Raw genomic sequence first — 21,449 nt, 5'->3', positions numbered from 1 at the left:
AAATTATAATTGTGATAAAGCACATTGCACGCTGTCAGATTGTTGTAGATATATATTATACTTGACAAGAATTTATCTTTTTTATTTTAATCCTTTATTTAGGCATAAGCAAAGTTTGCATATGAAGTATCTGCATTACTGGTCTGTTGTATATAGAGACTGGTGACTCACATCATTTGTCTCAATATCCCATAATTCAAAGACATTATAGGAAGATCCGCTAAGCTGACTGGTTTTAACCTTTATTGAGGTGAAAAAGTATAGTGATGTTCATCATAGGCTAGAGTCATAATTGGTAATAGTATTAGGAGAAATAAAACACAAATGAATAATAGCAGAGATAGGAAAATAAAAAAAAGCTGCATATTGAATCATTGTCCTTTATACATCATCCACATATGCTAATACTGTTATCCCATGTGAATTGTCAACTTCCAGCAAAAAATACATAGTACTATTGTCTTCAAATAGATGTTCATAGTGTTTTTGAAAGGAGACAAGGATGCCTTGTGTGGTGGACATTTCTTCACCATCCACACAGATTTGGGTGATAATCTTTTCTTTGTAGAATTTGGTGCACTATCTGGTGAAGAATGCAGCTGACAGGCTGTCTGCTAGGTGCTGCTACATTTCTATTTTAAAAGATTTTTCCTTCAACTTGTTTCTCCTTTCCAGTTTATTGTATACCATTGCATTGGTTTGCTGTGAACCAGCTTCTTTCTTTATACCTTTTGAGGAAAGCATGTTCCTTTTCCCCATTCAATCATATTATATTCGGGTGTCGCACTGATTAGATCGTCGGCTTGTCGAGAGCTCCTGAAAAGATTAGTATTATTTTGTGTTAACATTAGATATTTTACTAGAATTTTAAAGTAGTATTGTTTGCTTTTTGTTTCTTGGTGTGTCTGTGCAATTTTTGCATGTTTTCTGTTATTTTAATTATTATTTTTAAGAAAAGATAGCGTACACATGGCACCGATAAAGAAAAAAATGGCGGCCAGATCGCCATGTTTGTTTAAGAGTTTTGATGTAAACGAATTTATGCAATGTGCTGTCTGTGAGATGTATGCCTTGCGAAGAGCAGTGGGAGTCTGGTTAGAAAGTGATAGTGGAGTTAATATGTGTAAAAAGCGTAAAGAGAATGAGGACTTCAAGCGTGTTTCGTGTGTCGAGAGCGATATCGTGAACGATAGTCAGAATGTAGAAAATGGCGGTGTGCTAGAGAATTGCGTGGTAGTGCCAGATAGGTGTGAGAGCGTCGCCGAAAATGTAAATGAAGGTAGAAACACAGAAAGAATGGATGATTTGATCGATAATGAAAAAATGGTGAGATAAATGCGAGTAGCGAAATTGCCCGTTTGAATGGTGCCATACACAGAGCTAAAAGACAACTGGAGCGTATGGAAAAATGTGTGTTGAACATGCCGACAAATAACCGGCGGAAGTCTGTGACAGCAAATAATAGAATGTTCACAAACGTCAATAAAATGAAGGAGCGAGTGCTGTATGGGGATTCGCTATTAAGAGGCATAATAATTGAGAGTTTAACGAAGTCGTACCAGCCGGGTGCGAACATAAAGGACGTCAGCGAATCTATTCGACTGCAAAAACAGAGGGTGAAAGAGATGATAATCGTGGCAGGAACGAATGATTTGAAAGAGGACAACATGGAAATGATAGAGGATGTGAGGGAGTTGTTTGAGGTAGCAAAAAAGAAGAGTGAGAGAGTTAGGATGGTGAGTATCTTACCGCGGTATGACAGTGGAGTTAGAAGGAGGGCCATAATTGCCAATGACTTTATGCGTGGGTTATGCATGGAGAGTGGTGTGGAATTTGTGGAATGAGTTCGATGGGCGAAAGGACTTATATAAGATGAATGGATTGCATTTGAATGGAGTTGGTGTACGGAGACTTGAAAGAGTGTTGATGAATGATGTGGAAGTGGATGTACAGACTCAGGGAAACTAGATTTATTAAGGGGGGGGGGGAGTAGATATGCAGACTTTAGGGGGGCAGTTAAGTTTATGAATGAGTATATTATGCCCGAGCGAGTACGACGGACAACAAATCAGAATGGGATAGTTAGTATAAGGCATCAAAGTAAGGATTGGACAAATGGGCTTCTGCGATTCATGTACACTAATGCCAGGAGTATTAGGAACAAGAAGGAAGAGTTTTTGGCCATGTATGGCACATCCAGGCCACAGATTGTCGGTATTAGTGAAACATGGCTGACAGAAGATGATAAAGCTAGTGGGATTGAATGTGACGGGTATAGCGTGTTCAGGAGTGACAGGGTGAATAAAAAGGGGGGAGGAGTGTTATTGATGATAGCTGATGATCTTCAGCCAAGGAGTATAGAAGTTGAACTGCATGATGGGGAAAAAAGCACATTTGAGGCTGTTTGGTGTGAGATAGAATCCAGCAGAACAAAATATACAATTGGGTGCTGCTATAGACCGGGTGATGGAGTGGATGGTGGGGGATAGTATGCATAAGCAAATAGAAGAAATGAGTGGAAGGAGGGTAGTTATTATGGGTGATTTCAATTATGGTAGCATTGACTGGAAAGAGGAGAGGGCACATGGGAGGAAGGAATTGGATTTTATGCGGTTATTAAGGGACAACTATCTACGGCAACATGTATTGGAAAATACCAGGGGGCAGAGAGTGCTGGACCTAGTAATTGCAACCGAGAATGTGGCTGTAACGAACATGACCATGTTGCCACCAATTGGTGAGAGTGATCATAAGGTCATGACTTGGGAGGTGGCTAAAGGAGTCGAATTTACAATTAAGACAGGGTACATGTGGAATTACCGGGCTGGTAAGTATGACAAGCTTAGGTGTGTGCTTGGCTCGATGCCATGGCATGTAAAACTGCAAGGGCTGGATGTTGATAGTGCATGGGAGGTGGTTAAGAACTGTTTGCAGGAGGCAATGGTTGACTGTATACCAAGAGTCCGAATAATAAATCAAGTAGGGGTTAAATGGATGAATAACACTATTAAGCTTGAGCTGCAAAAAAAGAAACAATTGTGGAGGGAATTTAAGGAGAAGGGTGACCATCAGGCGCAGGAACAGTATAAAGCTCAGGCCAGGATGGTAACAAGGGTGGTAAGAAAAGCAAAAGCAGATTACGAAAGGAAATTGGCCACGCAGGCTAAAGAGAATCCCAAACAGTTTTTTCAATATGTTGCAAGTAAAAGGAAAAATGCTCATGGTAGAATGATCTTAAAAAATGCTGAGGGTAGGGAGGTAACCGAATCAGTCGATATTGTGGAATTACTGAGCGAGCACTTAGCAAGAGTATATCATCCAGGTGGTGACTTTGCAGGAATGGAAGAACCAACAGCTTATACTGGAATTGTGATGAATGAAGTAGAGGTAACTAGTCTATTACAGAACCTCAATGTCAATACATCTGTGGGATTGGATGGTATACCAGCTCGTGTCGTAAGTGAAGCGGCCAAAGAATTGTCAGTGCCCTTGACCATTTTGTTTAATTTGAGCCTCAGGACTGGGTCAGTCCCAAGGGGGTGGAAAGAGGGGAAAATAGTTCCACTGCACAAAGGTGGTTCCAAGGTTGCTGTTGAAAATTACCGGCCAATCAGCATAACAGGAATCATTATCAAGGTCTTAGAGAAAATAGTCAAGAGGAAAATACAAGATTGGATAGAAGAAAATGGGATACTGTATCGGGGACAGCATGGTTTTGTGAAGGGTAGGTCATGCCTCAGTAACTTGCTCACGTATTATAACACAGTGACGGCTGAACTGGATAAGGGTAATGGGTTTACGGTGATTCTACTGGACCTTGCCAAGGCCTTTGACAGGATACCACATGGAATTCTAATCAGTAAATTGCAGCATATGGGAATGGACATAGGGTTGGTGAGATGGATAGGAGGGTGGTTGACGGAGAGATATCAGAGAGTGGTTTACTCAGGAGTAGAGTCCACAAGACGGCCTGTGACTAGTGGTGTGCCACAAGGATCTGTTCTTGGACCACTGCTGTTTAATTTGTTCATAAATGATATAGGAAAGGATCAGAGAGGAACAGTTCATTTGTTTGCGGATGATGCGAAGTTGGGTAGGGCAATAGTGAATGCAGATGACGTCAAAATTTTGCAGGATGATTTGGATAGATTGGAGGTCTGGGCTAAGGAGAATTGATGTCAGTTTAATGTGGCAAAATATAAGGTTATGCATTTTGGGGTGAAAAGATTGGCGGCAGTTTACTGCATTGGTGGAACCGTGCTTCAGGAAATTGATGAGGCACGAGATTTAGGAGTGTTGGTAGATAAGGAATTGAAATTTAGGGGACACATTGCAAAAGTGGCCAAATTAGCTCATCAAATCACTTGGTTGCTGAAGAATTCGTTGACAAGCAGAGACAAGCAGATTATTGTTCCTCTGTATCGAGCCTTGTTAAGACCCCATCTAGACTAACTACTGTGCTCAGATTTGGTCACCTAGGTTTCTTCTTGATGGGGAGGAGGTGGAGAGGATCAACAGGCGAGTGACCAAGATGATAGCAGGTCTGTGGAATGAACCGTATGAGAACAGGTTGAGGATTTGTGGGTTGCAAAAATTGGTTGATTGGCGGAGGAGGGGAGATATGATCGAGACATTCAAATTACTGAAGGGTTTCTATAAAATTAATTCAGAAGATATTTTTGAGAACAGGGCTGGTTGTGGGAGGACTAGGGGACATCCATGGAAACTGGGCAAAAGTGTGGTTAGTAAAGGTGTTAGAGCTGGGTTCTTTACTTTTAGAGTAGTGAATGAGTGGAATGCGCTCCCTGAGTCTGTGGTGGATGTGACAGTGAATGAGTTTAAGGCGAGGTATGATAGATACTGTATGAATGTCAAATAGTTGTGATGAATATGATTTGGGGCCTCCCTCGATGAGTCTAATGACTCCCTGGAGTTGCCCGTAATAATAGTAATAGTAATATTATCTTTTACATAAGATTGTAATAACAAACAAAAACATAGACTGAAATATTAAGATTTATATCAAACTACTCTCAGAATACAAATGCAGTAGCTCAATATAAAAATATCACAACAAAAAAACTTGAAATCAGTTTGAATATCCCTAACTCAACAATTATTTACATATTAAAAAGCATCAACTCCATTGGGTCACATTGTGCGAATAATGGATCCAAACAGACTTCCACTCATGGTATTTGAGTGCACTATGGAGGGTACAAGACCCAGGGGAAGACCAAGGCATAAAGTCTTTAGATCTACATTGGACTTTCAAAGTTGTTGGCATATGAAAGAGTTTGCTTTGGACAGAGAACAGTGGAAGGCACTTACCCACATGGGACTCAACCCATTTTCAGGACAGAAGAGAAGAAGAAAAATATCATATAATGAAGCAGCATTGAATAGGGTAACATTAACCAGGGTATTATTACTGTACACTTCTTTGGGAGAAGAAAAATAGAAAGGGTATAGTACTGGCATTTTTTTCAACTCATAATTATGTGATCTTTATACTGGAACTCGCAAGAATTTCAACCACAGAAACCTCAGAAGTGCAAATGGTTAAATTTGTATATACATGCATGCACACACAGAGCTTGACAGAGTATACAAAATCCTTTTCTACCATGAAAAAGAATGTACTCATCCCTTCCCTCCCAATTTTTTAATAGTATGCTGCAATAAGTTAATAGAAGTTCCTTAAAGTGATTAGTGGTGCTGTATAGTTGTTTGGAGAACATTTTCTTAGTGTGAGAGCACATAATAAGAATAGGAACAACAATGAAAACAACATTGATTTTTTTTGGAAAATATTTGTTCCAAAAATTTTTGTTAGTAGAATTAGCCTTTTATATTATGCATGTTCTTCTGTATTTTCTTAAGGTTTAAAAAATGTTTAGAAGGTTATTTTTTTTATTAAATAAATAAAAAAAATTATTTTTCCAGTCTGTAGCTACTCATCAGTTGACAAAATGTACTTGCCACAGGCTAGGCATATATGTCAGGTGTGCAGGGTGTGTGCTGCACATCTGGTAAATTCATGAAGAAATAATTTTTGAGCAGTTTTTTATTTGAAGTAAATTTATTTGTTTATTATTTATATCAGTTATTGAAGTTAATATTCTTGAACTGTTATAGATATCAAGGTATTCCATTCACTCTGTGATTGTATATCAGATAAGGTGAGCATTGCCTTCATATATGGCTAGTCAGCACATGCTGTGACTAGTCATATATGAAGAGAGAGAGAGTAATGTGATTCCCTATGCTGAGTCTGTGAAGAGGCATGTGGATTTTTAATGGCTAAAAATCCATTTTTTGCTGCATAATCACCAATTAATGGTGATTATGCAGCACACGCTGGCACATTTGTACTGACTGAATACCAAATATATATATATATATATATACACATATATTTGGTGATGCAGGCAAGGAGATTTGCTGTGGATCTTGATCGGAAAAATCTGTATTGGTAGTATTGTCATGGTGAAATGTCAACTAATCAGTTTGTTGGTATTCCTCTAGAAGAGCTAGAGGTTGTAGTCCTAGATGGGGAATGCCATTCCATAGAACTGAGGTAGAATAGAATGAAATATGAAGAGTAGCAGGTTAGGTGAGTTAGCATTTCATCTGTAAAAATATGTTGGTCAGCTGTTGCTCATGTTGCTTTATCTACAATGCTCTGTAGTCCAGTTGGAAGAACTATGGTATGTCATTGCCTTTGATTGGAAAAAGGCCTAAGTTTGATTCTCGTTGTGATGAAAGGAATCTTTATATGGGATTTTTTTCGATGGAAGGTGAGTTAGCGAATCTCATATGGAGGTAGCAGGGTTTTTACTCCTGGAAACTTGGGTATTTCATCCCAAATAAAGAAAAATCAGCCTTCAGAATACATGCCATTTACAGACAAAAAATACTAGTGGTGGTGGTGCGCAGTAGATGGCATGGTGTAGATGATAATGGTAGTGGTGTTTTGGTGTAGTTGGTAGATTTAGTGTTGAAGACGGAAAGTTGAGTGGGTGAGTCTTTGGACTCCTTGGAGGTGTTACGAAATAATAATAATAAAGAAACAGTACAGAAACTGACTGTCTGTGATGAAGTGTCCAATGGGAGTCTGTGAGAAGGGTGGGGTTGTTAATCTATTGAACAGCATGAAAAATTTTTCAAGGTTTTAGGTGCACTATCCCAAAGGAAAACAGTATTCTATGGTTCTGTGGATTCGAGATTTGTATTGAATAACTGGACAGATGAAAAGTAATGTCTTGAGTGAAAAAGAATGCCAAGTTTTTTGGAAGCTGAGGATGCTGAAGAAGTGATGTGATTATGCCAGGAAAAGCTAGGAGTAAGACTCAATCTGATCAGGGAGATCTAGTTTTTGCTGTTAAGTTGAGCATTATCAAAAATAAGGGGAGAAATAACATCTATTTTGTGAAAAAAAAAAAAAGAAGTGTTTTGGAAGCATTGTATGATGGTTATCTCTTCTCATTGATGGATTATGTGAAAAATTGGTGTTTAGGACACTTTTCATAGATGATTATGAAGCTTTAAATTTTTGAGTATTGCAAGATTTGTCATATGAGTGGAGAGGTGCCATCATTAGTAAAACTATGAATAGGGTTTGAGATCAGTTATAGAAAGTCATTTATATATATGAGAAAGAGAGTGGGTGGAATAATCAAACCCTGAGAATACTTGATTAAGAGGATCATTTGAAGAGAAAAAAACTTTCCATTGTTACACTTAGTAAATGATCTGAGAGAAAATGCAATCTTGTTACAAAGGGAGGAAGGCACCATAAGATGACAGTTTGCTGAGAAACCCTATCAAATGCCTTGGAGGTGTCAAGTTAAATGGCACAGCATTTTCCACACTTTTCCATGGTCTCTGTCCCAAGGCTGGTGATGCAGGTAAGAAGATCTGCTGTATCTTGATTGGCAGAATCTATATTGGTAGTGTTATGATGAAATGTCAATTAATCAGTTAGTTTACTGACATTCCTCCATCTGTTGAAGAAGTTCACTTTTGATCTTCTCCATTACTTTAGACAACACACAGGTGAGAGAAGTAGGTTTGCTAATTTGATGGTAGACACTTATCACCTGTTTTGAATTGGCTGTGTATGTGCTTACTTCTGTGCTAGATAGTTTATTGATGATAAAGAACAAGTGTTAGTCAAGGAGAGCAATTCTTAGCATCTAGCTTAGGGATGTTTAACTAATTTCAATAATTATATCTATCACACGTATGTAGTAGTATCGTGGTGAAATCAGTCATATGGTAGGTCCACATGGTTGAGATCTTTTATGAGATGACCAGGTTTGATGTAAAATGGGGATCCCTTTGTTTCAGTTATATTGGGTGAGTATGTGCAGCATTTTAGGCACCTTCTTAAACTTGTGGATATAGCTGTCATGGACAGCATATACCATTTCAGTTTGTTGCCAGAGTACTTGATGACCTTAAACTTGCAGTATGGAAGTGTAGAACTGCTTAATTTCTTTCCTTTTCAACATCTTTATTGTGCTATGTGGAACAAACAAGCTGCTCTGAAGAAATCACATGTGCAGAACATAATAAAAAGAGAGAAAAGAAAAAGAAAAATAACCAACTAAGTGTAACTTCTACACAACAAGTGAGATTATGAAATAGTCTGGCAATAAATAATGAAATCTACAGCAGTTAAACTCACAAGTTCAAGGCATCAAGCATACTTTGTATCCTTTCCCAGCATGATAAAAACCAAGATTTAAGACTGCATAGTGCAATGTGAATACATGCATAAACATAAAAGATAATGTAAAAATATCAAAACCAGGGCTCTCTTTGAAATCATCTCAACCATGTGAGCTTGGGCTTTTTCACCACAATAATACTGTATCCATATGATGAAATGTACTTATAATTGTTAAACTGATTAACTGTTCATTATTATATCATTGTTTAGATGTTTTCATTACCTCTGATTTTTAAAATCTTTATATGTATATTTCTTCTGAAGCAGCATACTTAAAGCATTAATAAACATGGGTTTTTCAGTTATTTGCAACAGTCCTTTAAATGTGTAGTAGGTATTCATCACTGTTTATTCATTCTTTTTACTACTGTTTTTTGGAACAGTTCCTAAAGTATGCACCCATTTTTTCTTTAAGTTCATTCAACTTTTTTTTTTTCTTTCTCTTCAGCTTTCTGCCCAACCATGGTACTGATGTACTATAGATTGTGATCAGCCTCTTGTGTATTCATTTACCGTAATAATAATAATAAAAGTAGCGTGACAAATGTTAACTAACACTGGGTTGGGCTTGAAAGTCATTTTTATGTCATGAAATTTCAGGAGATTGGTGATTTTGAGAGAAAGTTTGCCAATATAAGGGATGGAAGCCAGGGATCTGTTGTGGAGCAGGAGTAGAAAATAATATTCTTTGAACCATTTTCATAGAATATCCATTGCTCACCAATAGCTGGAAAGCAAAATGTAATTCTTCTTTTATTGTTTCTTTATCTCCTATAATAGAGATCACCCTATTTTTCAGTGTATGTATAATATACCTAATTTTTGCTATATATGATGCAGTGAAGGTTTCTTCAATTAACATGAAAAACCACAAAGATAAGTAATACTATTTATTTAAGGCCATATATTTCAAGCCTGAATATTACAGGCCATTCAGGCTGAAATATATGGCCTTAAATAAATAGCAGTAATTATCCCTTTTTTTTTTTTTTGTGTTAATTGAAGAACTTATTATGGCACAAGCATTTCTTAAACAATTGTGCAGCAAAGAGAAATGTAGGTAAACAGTTCTACTAGTTGTTGCAATGTGAAAATCTGGTCTTTGAATAGTTTCCTCGAAATCCAGCTTGTTCAGTGCCTATCAGTTCTTCAATGACCTGTATGAGCGGACATATGGTATACACTAAGAGAGAGGCCTTCTTCTGCTTTTTTTTTCGAAATTAAAACTTCTTCTTCTCTTCCGTCTAAGATGGGGTGAGTCTTCCATTGAGCAGGATCTTCCAGCCTTTTCTATTCCTTGCTTTTTGAAAAAGTTTATTATAAGTTCTGCATCCTGAAATGTTCTTTATTGAAATTGTTTTTCAGTGTTCTTTATTGAAATCAGTAAAGAACATTGAAATGTTTTTTATTGGTTTCAGCCAGATGATTCTTGGTCTCCCCGGTCTTCTTTTTTCATTGTAAAAGTATTTATTAGGATGTTAGGTGGTCTGTCTGCGTGCAGCGTGGCCAAACCATCTCAGTTATTGTTTTCTAATTTTTTCTAATATTGTCTTCTTAGGCGATAATTCTTGTCTAACTGTGCTATTTGTTTTCTTTTCTATCCAACTTGTTTTATTTATTTTTCTTAAACATTTCATTTCAAATGCCAACAATTTTTTCTCCTCTCTTTTCTTAATTGTTCATACTTCTGCTCCATAGATAACTGTTGGCATAATTATTGATTCATATAATTTGATTTTGGCTTGTTTAGATATCTTGTTTATTTTCCAGATTTCCTGTAATTTCCCATGGTGATCCATCCTATCACTATTCTGTGTTTGATTGTTTCGAGTGCATCTATTGTTTCTGTTAGTTTTGATCCAAGATATATGAAGTTGTCTACTTGTTCTCTTTGTTCTCCATTTAGGGTGACAGATGTTAGTTTTGTTCCTCCCTATTTTCATCACTTTTGTCTTTTGTATATTAATTCTAATGTTATATGTTTTACAGGTTTTGTTTGGTTTTGTTTATCAATCTTTGTTGGTTCATTTGGGGTTCTTGCAATAAGAACAAGATCATCTGCATATTTGGTATTATTTATATTTAAACCTTTGATATTGATTCCAAGCTCATTGTCTATTGCATTCTTTACAACTTTTAGATATATGTTGAATAGGGATAGTGGACATCCTTGCATTACTCCTGTTTGGATCTCTATGGGTTCTGTTGTGAGTGTGTCCTTTTTAATTATTGCATTTGTCTTAGAGTAATATTTTATCAGAAACTGTATTATATATTTATCTATTGCTTTTTCTAGTAGAACTTTAAGAAGAATTTCTCTATTGATGCTATCGAAAGTTTGTTTGAAGTCCAGAAAACAACAATATAGGTCTTTATGGTCTTCCCGGCTGATGCAATGTGAAAATCTGATCTATTGTTGAATAGTTTCCTCAAAATCCAGCTTGTTCAGTGCCTATCAGTTCTTCATAGGTGCTTTTTAATCTATTTTGTATAATTCTTACAAATATTTTATAGGTGTGGGAGAGTAAATTGATTGGTCTGTAATTTCTGCAATCTTTTTTGTCTCCTTTCTTGTATATCGGGATGATCTTTCCAGTTCTCCAGTCATTTTGTATCTCTCCTGTTTCTAGTATTTTGTTGAATAAGATTGTTAAATTCTGTTGATGTGCTGTCTCCATATGACCACAGTTCAATAGGGATAGTGTCAATACCTGATGCTTTTGCGTATCTAAGTTCTTTTAAAATTTTGGGTGATCATTATTTTCTTCTGTTGTTGGCATTGTAGTTTTATTTCCTTGATGAAAGATAATCTTAAAATGGTTCAACCAAATTTTCCTTATCTCTTCAATATCCCCAGTTTCAGTCATCTTGTTGTTTATCATTGTTATTGCTTTTTCTGAGAATCCCTTTATGATTTCTCTTGTAGTGTCATGGAAAACTTTTAGATTGTTTTTGTTGGTATGCTTCTTGGTATTTTTTAGCTTTTTCTTCTAGCCATTTTTCTTTGGCTTTTTTTGCACAGGTTATCAACTTCATTTTTTAGTTCTCTGTATTTTTCTCTATTCTCTTCGTTGTTTTGTTGGTTTACAAGTATCTTGGCCTCTCTTTTTTTCTTCTATTGTGGTTAGGATTTCTTGGGTTATCCAATGATTGTTTATTTTGGGTTTGTTACCTAGAATATGCAATTGATAACACTGTTTCTTTTCCTTCTTCCAAGTATTTTCCACTGTTCTGAGAGATATAGGGTTTTAATCTCAGGTGCATCTGTTCTAAAAATTGACTTCTGGTTGAACTGTCTTTTAGTTTTGGTAGATTGAATCTTTCTTCTTTACTGATATTATTTTTTCTCTTAAATGTTATTTTCACTTTGGCAGTTAATATTTCATGGTCAGTGTCAAAATCGAAACTTCTTAATGTTCGAACATAATTTACTGATCTTTTCCATTGTTTGTTTACAATGATATAATCTATACAGTTCTTTATATTACCATCTGGGGATGTCCATGTATATTTATTATTAGGACATTGATAAAACAATGTTTGCAATCATTAGGTCATTTGCTTTACAGAAGTGTAGTAATTGTTCTCCTCTGTCATTATGCTCTCTGTATCCAAATTATCCCATGACATCTTTTCTGCTACGAACTGTCCTATTTTAGCGTCAAAATCTCCCATCACTATCATGAGTTCTCTGTTTTTTGATCTATCTATTTCCTGTTGTAATTCCTCATAGAAATTTTCTATTTCTTCCTCTAGATTGTTACTGTTTGGTGCATATATTTGGATAATTTTAATTATTTGACCTCTTTCTTTTGCTTGAAATTTGGCTGTGATTATTCTGGGAGACACTGGTGTTATTCCAATTACTAAGTGTATAAGTTTCTTCTCAGTTAATAATGCAACTCCTTCTCTGTGTATGTTTTCTTTTCTTCCTGAGAAGTATAGTCTTCCTTCTGGTAAATCCATAAATCCTTCTCCACACCAATGTGTTTCTGATAAACCTAAAGTATTCCATTTCAGTCTTTTTAAATTTTCCTGGACTAATTGCAATTTTTCAGGTCGGTATAATGATCTTATGTTGAGGGTGGCTACATACTTCACGCCTTTTGCTGACCATATTGCTGAATTCTCACCTACGCTATGTGGTCTTCGAGTAGGTGCGTCGGCTGTCCGGCATGCAATAGCATTTTCTCTATTTGTAGATTTCCTCCAGTTCATGAAAGTTACTGGCATAATAATGTAGCTGGCTTACCATGTCTCTGCTACATCCTTTGGTCCATGGCTCTTTATTCTTTATTCAAAGCAACTCGTTTGGGTTTCCCCATCTGCCACCCAGGGGAGACGCTTGGTAAGAGTGTGGTCTCCCCCAGGTTAAACCGTCTAGGAAAGGTAATTTTTCTTCATTTTCAGGTTGAAAAGTGAACTACCTCCATCATATTTTATGATGGAAGTAATTAATCGATGAAAGAAAATCATATAACTCAGCCACACTGTGTTTCCAGATTAGAAATATGTCATCTAGGTATCTCCACCAAAGTGACAGTTTTGGATCTGTAGATAGCAGGAAATCTTTTTCAAAGTTTTCCTTGAATAAGTCAGCACATGGAGGAGATATATGGCTTCCCATTGCAAGGCTAGATAGTGGTTCATAGATTTTCCCATTCCATCAGAAATAATTTGAGTTGACACAATGTCTAAATATTTGGGAGTCAGGAGTGAACAGATCATCTACAAGTGCCATAACTTTGTCTATAGGAACAAATGTGAACAAAGATATAATATGTAGACCAGCTAGAATGCTGGTTGGTAAGATAGAAATTTCTCCTAGTTTTTCTACAAAGTAACATATTCCAAAGAGGAATATTAGTCTTGTGTACCTTGGACATTCCATATAATCGTGGAGTTAAGAGATGCATAGATTTCAATCTGTTTTTAAGATTCTTAGGCCGTGTAGTCATGTTTTGTAAAAGGTTATTGGTTTCTTCATACTTTGTCCAAGTAGGGTCATAATCTAATGGAGTGTAAGTAGAGATATGAGAGAGTAAAAATGAAATTTTGGACATATAATCAGTTGTATTCATGAAAACAGTTGAATTGTATTTATCAGCCTTAAGTACTAATATATTTGTTCTTTAAATTTGAAAGAGCTCTTTTTTCTGAGGAATTGATGTTTTTATTAGGAGGATGAGAAGAAAGAAGGATTGCAGTCTTTGATCTAATGTCATTCACAACAGGTTGAGGCAGAAACTAAAGGGCCTTTTTTACTATGCAAATAATACCTATTTTAGGGAATGTGCTCTGGTGTGACAGCAAAATTAAACCTTTTCTTTGCATAACTTGACATCTGCTAATATCAAGTCATGATTATAAATGTTAAATAGTACTTTTTAATCAGGTAGGGTAATTCTCGGGACAAATATTTTCTTGTACATAGCATTAAATTTTTTATTTGTCTGTTTTTGAAGATTAGAAAAAGGTTATTAAATTCCCTTACAAAGGAATTCTCGTGCTTAGACGTTGGTTATGCATTTTTACTAAATAATTTAAGGAAATTACAACGTAAACTAGGATATACATTAAAATAAATTTTAATATACTTCAATATTTTGGTAATGTCACATTGCCATTTTCAAGGAACTTAAGAACAAGACACGTGTACACAGGCACAACAAATTTCTCCTAAAGTCCTGATGGTGTCCCCTAGCAGGCAATTTTGGTATTCTTGGGCGATTGGGCTGAAGATCTTCTGATGTAGGTTTCCCAAATTTGAGGCAGTCTCATGCAGCCAAATTTGTTGAGGTTTGGATTGTTTCTTAGGGCTGAAGCTGATTCCATGAAAAGCCTTTCATGTTTGTATTTACTATGGTGTACTATCGTAGCTTTCTTCCACCGTATTCTATAGCAGATATCCAACGCATCGTCAGCAAGACCAGAGTGGCTGTATTGGTGAAACCGGATGTAGTCCTTGTGTTCTGAAATTCTGATATTTGCTGTCCTGCCTGTTTGGGCAAAGTAGGACAGCTTACAGCTGCAAGGGACCTGGTATACACCAGGTAGGTCTAGGGGGGATGGAGGTTGGTCTTTAGTAGAGTGGATAAGGGATGCCAATTTTTGATATGGTCTGTAACAAGAAGTTAAGTCATGTTTATTTTTAGGATTTTTGTAATTTTTTCCGAGGTGTCTCGGATACAGGGTATGGTGATGGATTTAGAGTAATCCTTGCTGTGATGGGGGGAGGGGGGGTTGTGGTTTACTGGTTTCAATATTTTTTGGATTTTTTGGGGAGGGGGTAGCCATTGGCTGAGAAAGTGTTGAGAATATGGTTTAGTTCTGTGGTTAAGGCATTGTCATTTGAACAGATAAATTTATCCCTGTTGTGTAGTGTCTTGATGACTCCATATTGTTGAGGAGGGGTGGTGGGATTTTTGGTGAATGTATCTGCCTGTATGGGTGGGTTTTCTGTAGACTGAGAAAACCAAGGTTCCATCAGGCTGGCGGGTGACTAGTGTGTCTAAGAAAGGAAGGCAGCTGTTTTTTTCCTCTTCCAGGGTGAATTTAATTCCGGGGTGTTGGTTGTTTAAGTGTGTTAGGAAGGAGAGGAGTGCATTGAAGCCATGTGGCCAAATAGCGAACACATCATCAACATACTGAAGCCAAATGGTTGGTTTTTGTGGGGCAGAGTTTAAGGCTTTCTCTTCAAAAGTCTCCATATAAAAGTTGGCCAAGGGTGGGGAGAGTGGAGAACCCATGGCTGTCCCCTCGATTTGTTTGTAGAATTTTCCTTGCCAAACAAGCCTCAGTTCATTGTGAACTGAAATAGGGCTGTGATATCAGGAGGAATTTAGCTTGGATTAGCTCTAAATTCAAACAATCAAACAATCCCCCATTCAACCCCCATTCAAACAATCTAAAGATTGTTTGAATGGGACATTTGTGAATAAGGAGGAGACATCAAAACTGACCATTACGTCAGTGTGTTTAAGTGTAAGGTTTTCTATGCTGGCTTTGAAGTGGGCTGAGTTTTTTATGTGTGAAGGTGTGTTGCCAGTATAGTGTGAGAGAGAGCTTCGGCCAAATGTTTAGCTAGTTTGTATGTATATGTGTGTGTGTGGGGGGGGGGGGGGGATCATTGCCATCCACTGTGGGACATAATGGCAAATTTTCTTTATGTATTTTTGGGAGTCCATAAATACGGGGGGGGGGGGGGGTATGGAGTTAAATGGTTTTAATTTGTTAGTGATTTCCACAGGCCAAGAAGTGACCTTAAGGAGCCTGTGGAGTTTTCTAATTTGTGAGTTGGTGGGATTGTACTCGATAGGGAGGTAAGTAGCCCGATCTAACAATAGAGCGTTCAGCTTACCTGTGTAATCCTTTTGGTTAAGCAATACTGTGGCGTTCCCTTTATCAGCTTTGGTGATTATTATTTCCTTGTTTTTCTTTAATTCTAGTAGAGATTTAATTTCCTTACTGGGCATGTTGGCTTTTGGTGGTTTAGCTTTGGTCAGAACACAAGCCACATCCAGTCTAATGTTGTTGGCGATGTGGTTTGGAAGGTGTCGTATCCCGCGTTCAATTCATATCATAATAACTTCAGCAAGTATTCTTCTGGGCGCAATGGCGAAGTTGTGGCCATGCGAAGGCGTCGAGTGCTTCAGGTTTCACGCTAAATGACGAAAGGTTGACTAACGTTTCAGTAGGAAGTTGTGGTTTCGAGATCGAGTTCTTTTAAATTTTCAAATTTTTTGATGTGTCGATCTCGTACTTTTTAAAATACTTTCTCCACTGCAGTGTATGAGATGGCATATAAAATAGATCAAATTTCGTGGCTTAAGGTGCCTGAAAGGTCATCTTCGAGTGCCTGGATAGCTAAGTTAACATTATTCAGGAAACAGCGAGTTGTAGCGATTTGTTCCCTGAGCAAAAGCTTGGCTGGCACGGTTATAAATACGAAACGCCGTTTGCAAAGAGAAACGGTGCTTGAATTTGACACAGTTAGGAATTACCTGGTTATCCCAGCAGCATTTTAGAAAGGCGAGACGATTCAGTTGTCTTGATAGCTTTAACTTCATTTTACCGTAATGGCGTGCTTTACGTGCGATATCATCTCCGTGGATTATCGTAATTCTTGTGGAAAGGCTTAGTCGTTGGTTATGCATTTTTAGTAATTTTTCAGCCCAATCGCCCAAGAATACCAACATTGCCTACCAGGCAATGTTGGTATTCTTGGGCGATTGGGCCGAAGGTCTTCTGATGTAGGTTTCCCAAATTTGAGGCAGTCTTATGCAGCCAAATTTGTTGAGGTTTGGATTGTTTCTTAGGGCTGAAACTGATTCCATGAAGAGCCTTTCATATTTGTATTTACTACATTGTGTTATCATGGCTTTCTTTCATCGTATTCTATGGCAGGTATCCAGCACATGGTCAGCAAGACCAGAGTTGCTGTATTGGTGAAACTGGATGTAGTCCTTGTGTTCTGAAATTCTGATATTAGCTGTCCTGCCTGTTTGGCCAAAGTAGGACAGCTTACAGCTGCAAGGGATCTGGTATACACCAGGTAGGTCTGTGTGTGTGGGGGGGGGGGGTTGGTCTTTAGTAGAGCGGATAATGTGGATTATCGTAACCACAGCCCTATTTCAGTTCACAATGAACTCAGGCTATTTTGTTTGGCAAGGAAAATTCTACAAACAAATCGAGGGGACAGCCATGGGTTCCCACTCTCCTCACCCTTAGCCAACTTTTATATGGAGACTTTTGAAGAGAAAGCCTTAAACTCTGCCCCACAAAAACCAACCATTTGGCTTCAGTATGTTGATGATGTGTTCGCTATTTGGCCACATGGCTCCAATGCACTCCTTTCCTTCCTAACACACTTAAACAACCAACACCCCAGAATCAAATTCACCCTGGAAGAGGAAAAAAAACAACTGCCTTCCTTTCTTAGACACACTAGTCACTTGCCAGCGTGATGGAACCTTGGTTTTCTCAGTCTATAGAAAACCCACCCATACAGGGCAGATACATTCACCAACAATCCCGCCACCCCTACTCAACAATATGGAGTCATTAAGACATTACGCAACAGGGATAAACTTATCTGTTCAAATGACAATGCCCTAACACAGAACTAAACCACATTCTCAACATTTTCTCAGCCAATGGCTACCCCTCCTCAAAAAAATCCAAAAAATATTGAAACCAGTAAACCACAACTCCCCCCCCCCCCCCCCACAACAAGGATTACACTAAATCCATCACCATACCCTATATCCAAGGCACCTCGGAAAAAATTACAAAAATCCTAAAAAAACATGACTTAACTTCTTGTTACAGACCATATAAAAATTGGCATCCCTTATCTGCTCTACTAAAGCCCCCCCCCCAAAAGACCTTCCTGGTGTATACCAGGTCCCTTGCAGCTGTAAGCTGTCCTACTTTGCCCAAACGGGCTGGACAGCAAATATCAGAATTTCAGAACACAAGGACTACAGCTGCTGGATGTAGTCCTTGTGTTCTGAAATTCTGATAGCTGCCATAGAATACTGTGCAAGAAAGCCACGATAATACATCATAGTAAATACAAAAAATACAAATATGAATGGCTTTTCATGGAATCAGCTTCAGCCCTAAGAAACAATCCAAACCTCAACATATTTGGCTGAATGAGACTGCCTCAAATTTGGGAAACCTATATCAGAAGACCTTCGGCCCAAGAATACCAACATCGCCCACTAGGGGGCACCATCAGGACTTTTGGAGAAATAATAGCTTACTGCTTCTTCCTCACTTACCGTTTGTTGTGCCTGCGTGCACGTGTCTTGTTCTTAAGTTCCTTGAAAATGGCAACGTGACGTTGCCAAAATATTGAAGTATATTAAAATTTATTTTAATGTATATATCCCAGTTTACGTTATAATTTCCTTACAATCGAAAACTTTGAAATAGATTTCATGCTATGTACAAATCCAAAACCGTCACTTTGGTGGAGATATGTAGATAATATATTTATAATCCGGAAACATAGTGTGGCTGATTTACACAATTTTCTTTCATCTACTCACTCCTTCCATCATAAAATTAAATTCCCTTTAGAACTTGGAAATGAAGGAAAATTACCTTACCTAGATGTTTTAATTTAAAAAAAAAGCAGTTGGAGTCCTCTCTTAGTGTATACCATAAGCCAACTCGTACAAGTGGTTGCTTACATTTCTATTCATTGCATCATATATTGCCAAAATTAGGTATTATGCATTCTTCTTCTTCTTCTTTTCTTCAAGAATTAGGCATTTGCCTGTTCTGGCTTCACCAGTGTTTCCATCTTGAAGCTGGTCTTTGTCTCTCTCTCTTTCCCTTTGGTCTATATATCTATCCACCTCTTTTTGGTAGCTGATATCTTTCCATCATAAATAATCTTCTTTCCATCTCTCTCTATATTTCTTGGTCTTTTCATTTACACTGTAAATATCTAGTTATTTTCTGATGTCTTCATTTCTTATATGGTCCCATTTTGTAGTAATTAATCCTTTAATTACCCTTAAAAATCTAATCTTTGCAGCTTGTATTTTACTTTCAGCTCTCTTTCTAACAGTTCATGTTTCTGAACCATATAATAGAGTGGGGGGAGTGGCCGTTACTTTATAAGATTTTAGTTGAGTTTCTTGTCTCTTTTTTATTTATTGTCCTTTTAATTGTTCCACTAATTTTCTGAAAATTCTTTATTTTTTCATCTATATGTTTATCTTTTAGATATGTTATTATGCAGTCTAAATAATTAAATTCTCATCTGTTCTATTATTTTATTTTCTATAACTAATTTTGATCTAACTTTATCTTGACCTTTAAATACGAAGACTTTTGTTTTCTTTTGTGAAAGTTTTAAATTGCATTGTTGGTAATTTGTTTAGTTCATAAACTGATTTTTGAAGGTCATCTTCATTGTCTTGTAATATAATCTGATCATCTGCATACAGCATTGTGTTGATAACAGCTCTTCTGCTTAACTGGATACCGTGTTAAGCTTAAGTGTTGACAGTTATTCATGACTTATTTTTCACGGTATTAACAACACCACACAATTTTATCAAAGAGATGTTTATTAACTTATATTTCGCTGATTTTCAACTCAGTATCATCAGAGCACAACACACTTGTACACATGACAGTAGTCAGTGAAACAATATAATTGCAAAGGACAAAACGAAAAAGAAAAAAAAAAACAGCTATGCAGGAGTTTCTCTTAGGATAACAGTCTCCCAAATTTTTGACAAATTAATGCAACCATATTTGTTAAGGTTGGGAGAATTCTTCAAAGCCATTGCTGACTCAAAAAATAATCTTTCAGATCTCTAACGACTTCTAAATAGCACATTCGTTTTCCTCCATCTAATCCTGTGTGAAGGAGTGTCCAAAGCGTGGTCACCAAAAATAGGACTTTAGATCTTTTGTCCTTTGCAATTATATCGTTTCACTCACTCACTGTCGCGTGTACAAGTGTGTTGTGCTCTGATGATGCTGAGTTGAAAATCAGTGAAATATAAGTTAATAAAACATCTCTTGATAAAATTGTGTGGTGTTGTTAATACCGTAAAAAATAAGTCATGGATACCTTGTTTTATTGTTATTTTCAATATTTTAATAATCCGATAAATATATATATTGAATAGAGATGGAGATAAGCTATATATCTCTGCCTCACACTCTGATTCATTTCATTCTCTTCTGTTAATTTATTACCTAACTGTAACTGTATTTTTGTATCTTTATATACCAAATGTAATGGATATCCTTTTTTTCATTGTATTCCATAGGTTTTTCTCTGTTTATTTTGTCAAAAGCCTTCTCATAATCTATAAAGGCCATATGAGTCTCTAAATTAAATTCTCGTCTTTTTTTCAGTAATTTGTTTTAACACATAAATATTGTCTATACATGATCTTCCATGTCTGAAACCATTTTGTTCTTCTGAGAGTAGGTAGTTTGCAATATTTCTAAGTCTTTTATTCGGGATTTTGCTGTAAATTTTGTAACCTGTAATTAATAAACCTATTCTTTTGTAATTTCCACAATCATCTGCTTTCTTAAATATAGATGTAACCTTAGCTTTTAACCAATGTGATGGAACCTCACGTTTTCTCCAACAGTTATTTATTAATTTTAAGAATCTGTGATGTAAATATTCTCTGCCATATTTCCAAAGCTGTGTATTTATGCCATCTAATCCTTTTTTCAGTGTATATATAACACCACCAGATTAGATGGTATTATACATACACTGAAAAAAGAGCAATCTCTGTTACAGGAGATGAAGAAACACTAAAAGAAGAATTACATTTTCTTTTCCAACTATTGGTGAGCAATGGATGTTCTAAGAAAATGGTATCCATAACAGATCCCTGACATTTGCTACAGGGGCTGCAATTTCCATTCCTTATAATTATAATTTCTTTCAAAATCACTAATCTAATGACATTAGAGTGGCTTTCAAGCCCATTGTGACTATGTGAGCTATTTTGCATTCACTTAAGGACCACAACCTTTTCAACAAACATCCTGAAGCTTACAATATTCCATGTTCTTGTGGCCTTGCTTACATAGGCAAACATCTAGAAGTTTGAAAATTAGACAGAACAAGCATACTGGAGATGTTAATAGCAAACGAGACGACAACTCAGGCCTAGCTTTCCACTTCTCCCACACTCACTACAATACTGAGTGG

The 21,449-nt window shown here is 36.8% G+C and overlaps 1 protein-coding gene across 6 annotated transcripts in view; it reads left to right on the top strand.

Annotated features, from left to right (window-relative positions):
• The window catches only part of Ask1 (apoptotic signal-regulating kinase 1), a 937,451-nt gene that overhangs the window by 135,836 nt on the left and 780,166 nt on the right, over window positions 1-21,449 (top strand). The window lies entirely within an intron of this gene.

The sequence above is a fragment of the Typopeltis vanoorti genome, chromosome 7 (assembly GCF_054136105.1).
Source record: "Typopeltis vanoorti isolate ZY-2024b chromosome 7, IOZ_Tvanoo_1.0, whole genome shotgun sequence".
Taxonomy (NCBI): Eukaryota; Metazoa; Arthropoda; class Arachnida; order Uropygi; family Thelyphonidae; genus Typopeltis; species Typopeltis vanoorti.
The sequence above is the reverse complement of the archived record's forward strand: the minus strand, read 5'-3'. Positions and strand labels throughout refer to the sequence as shown.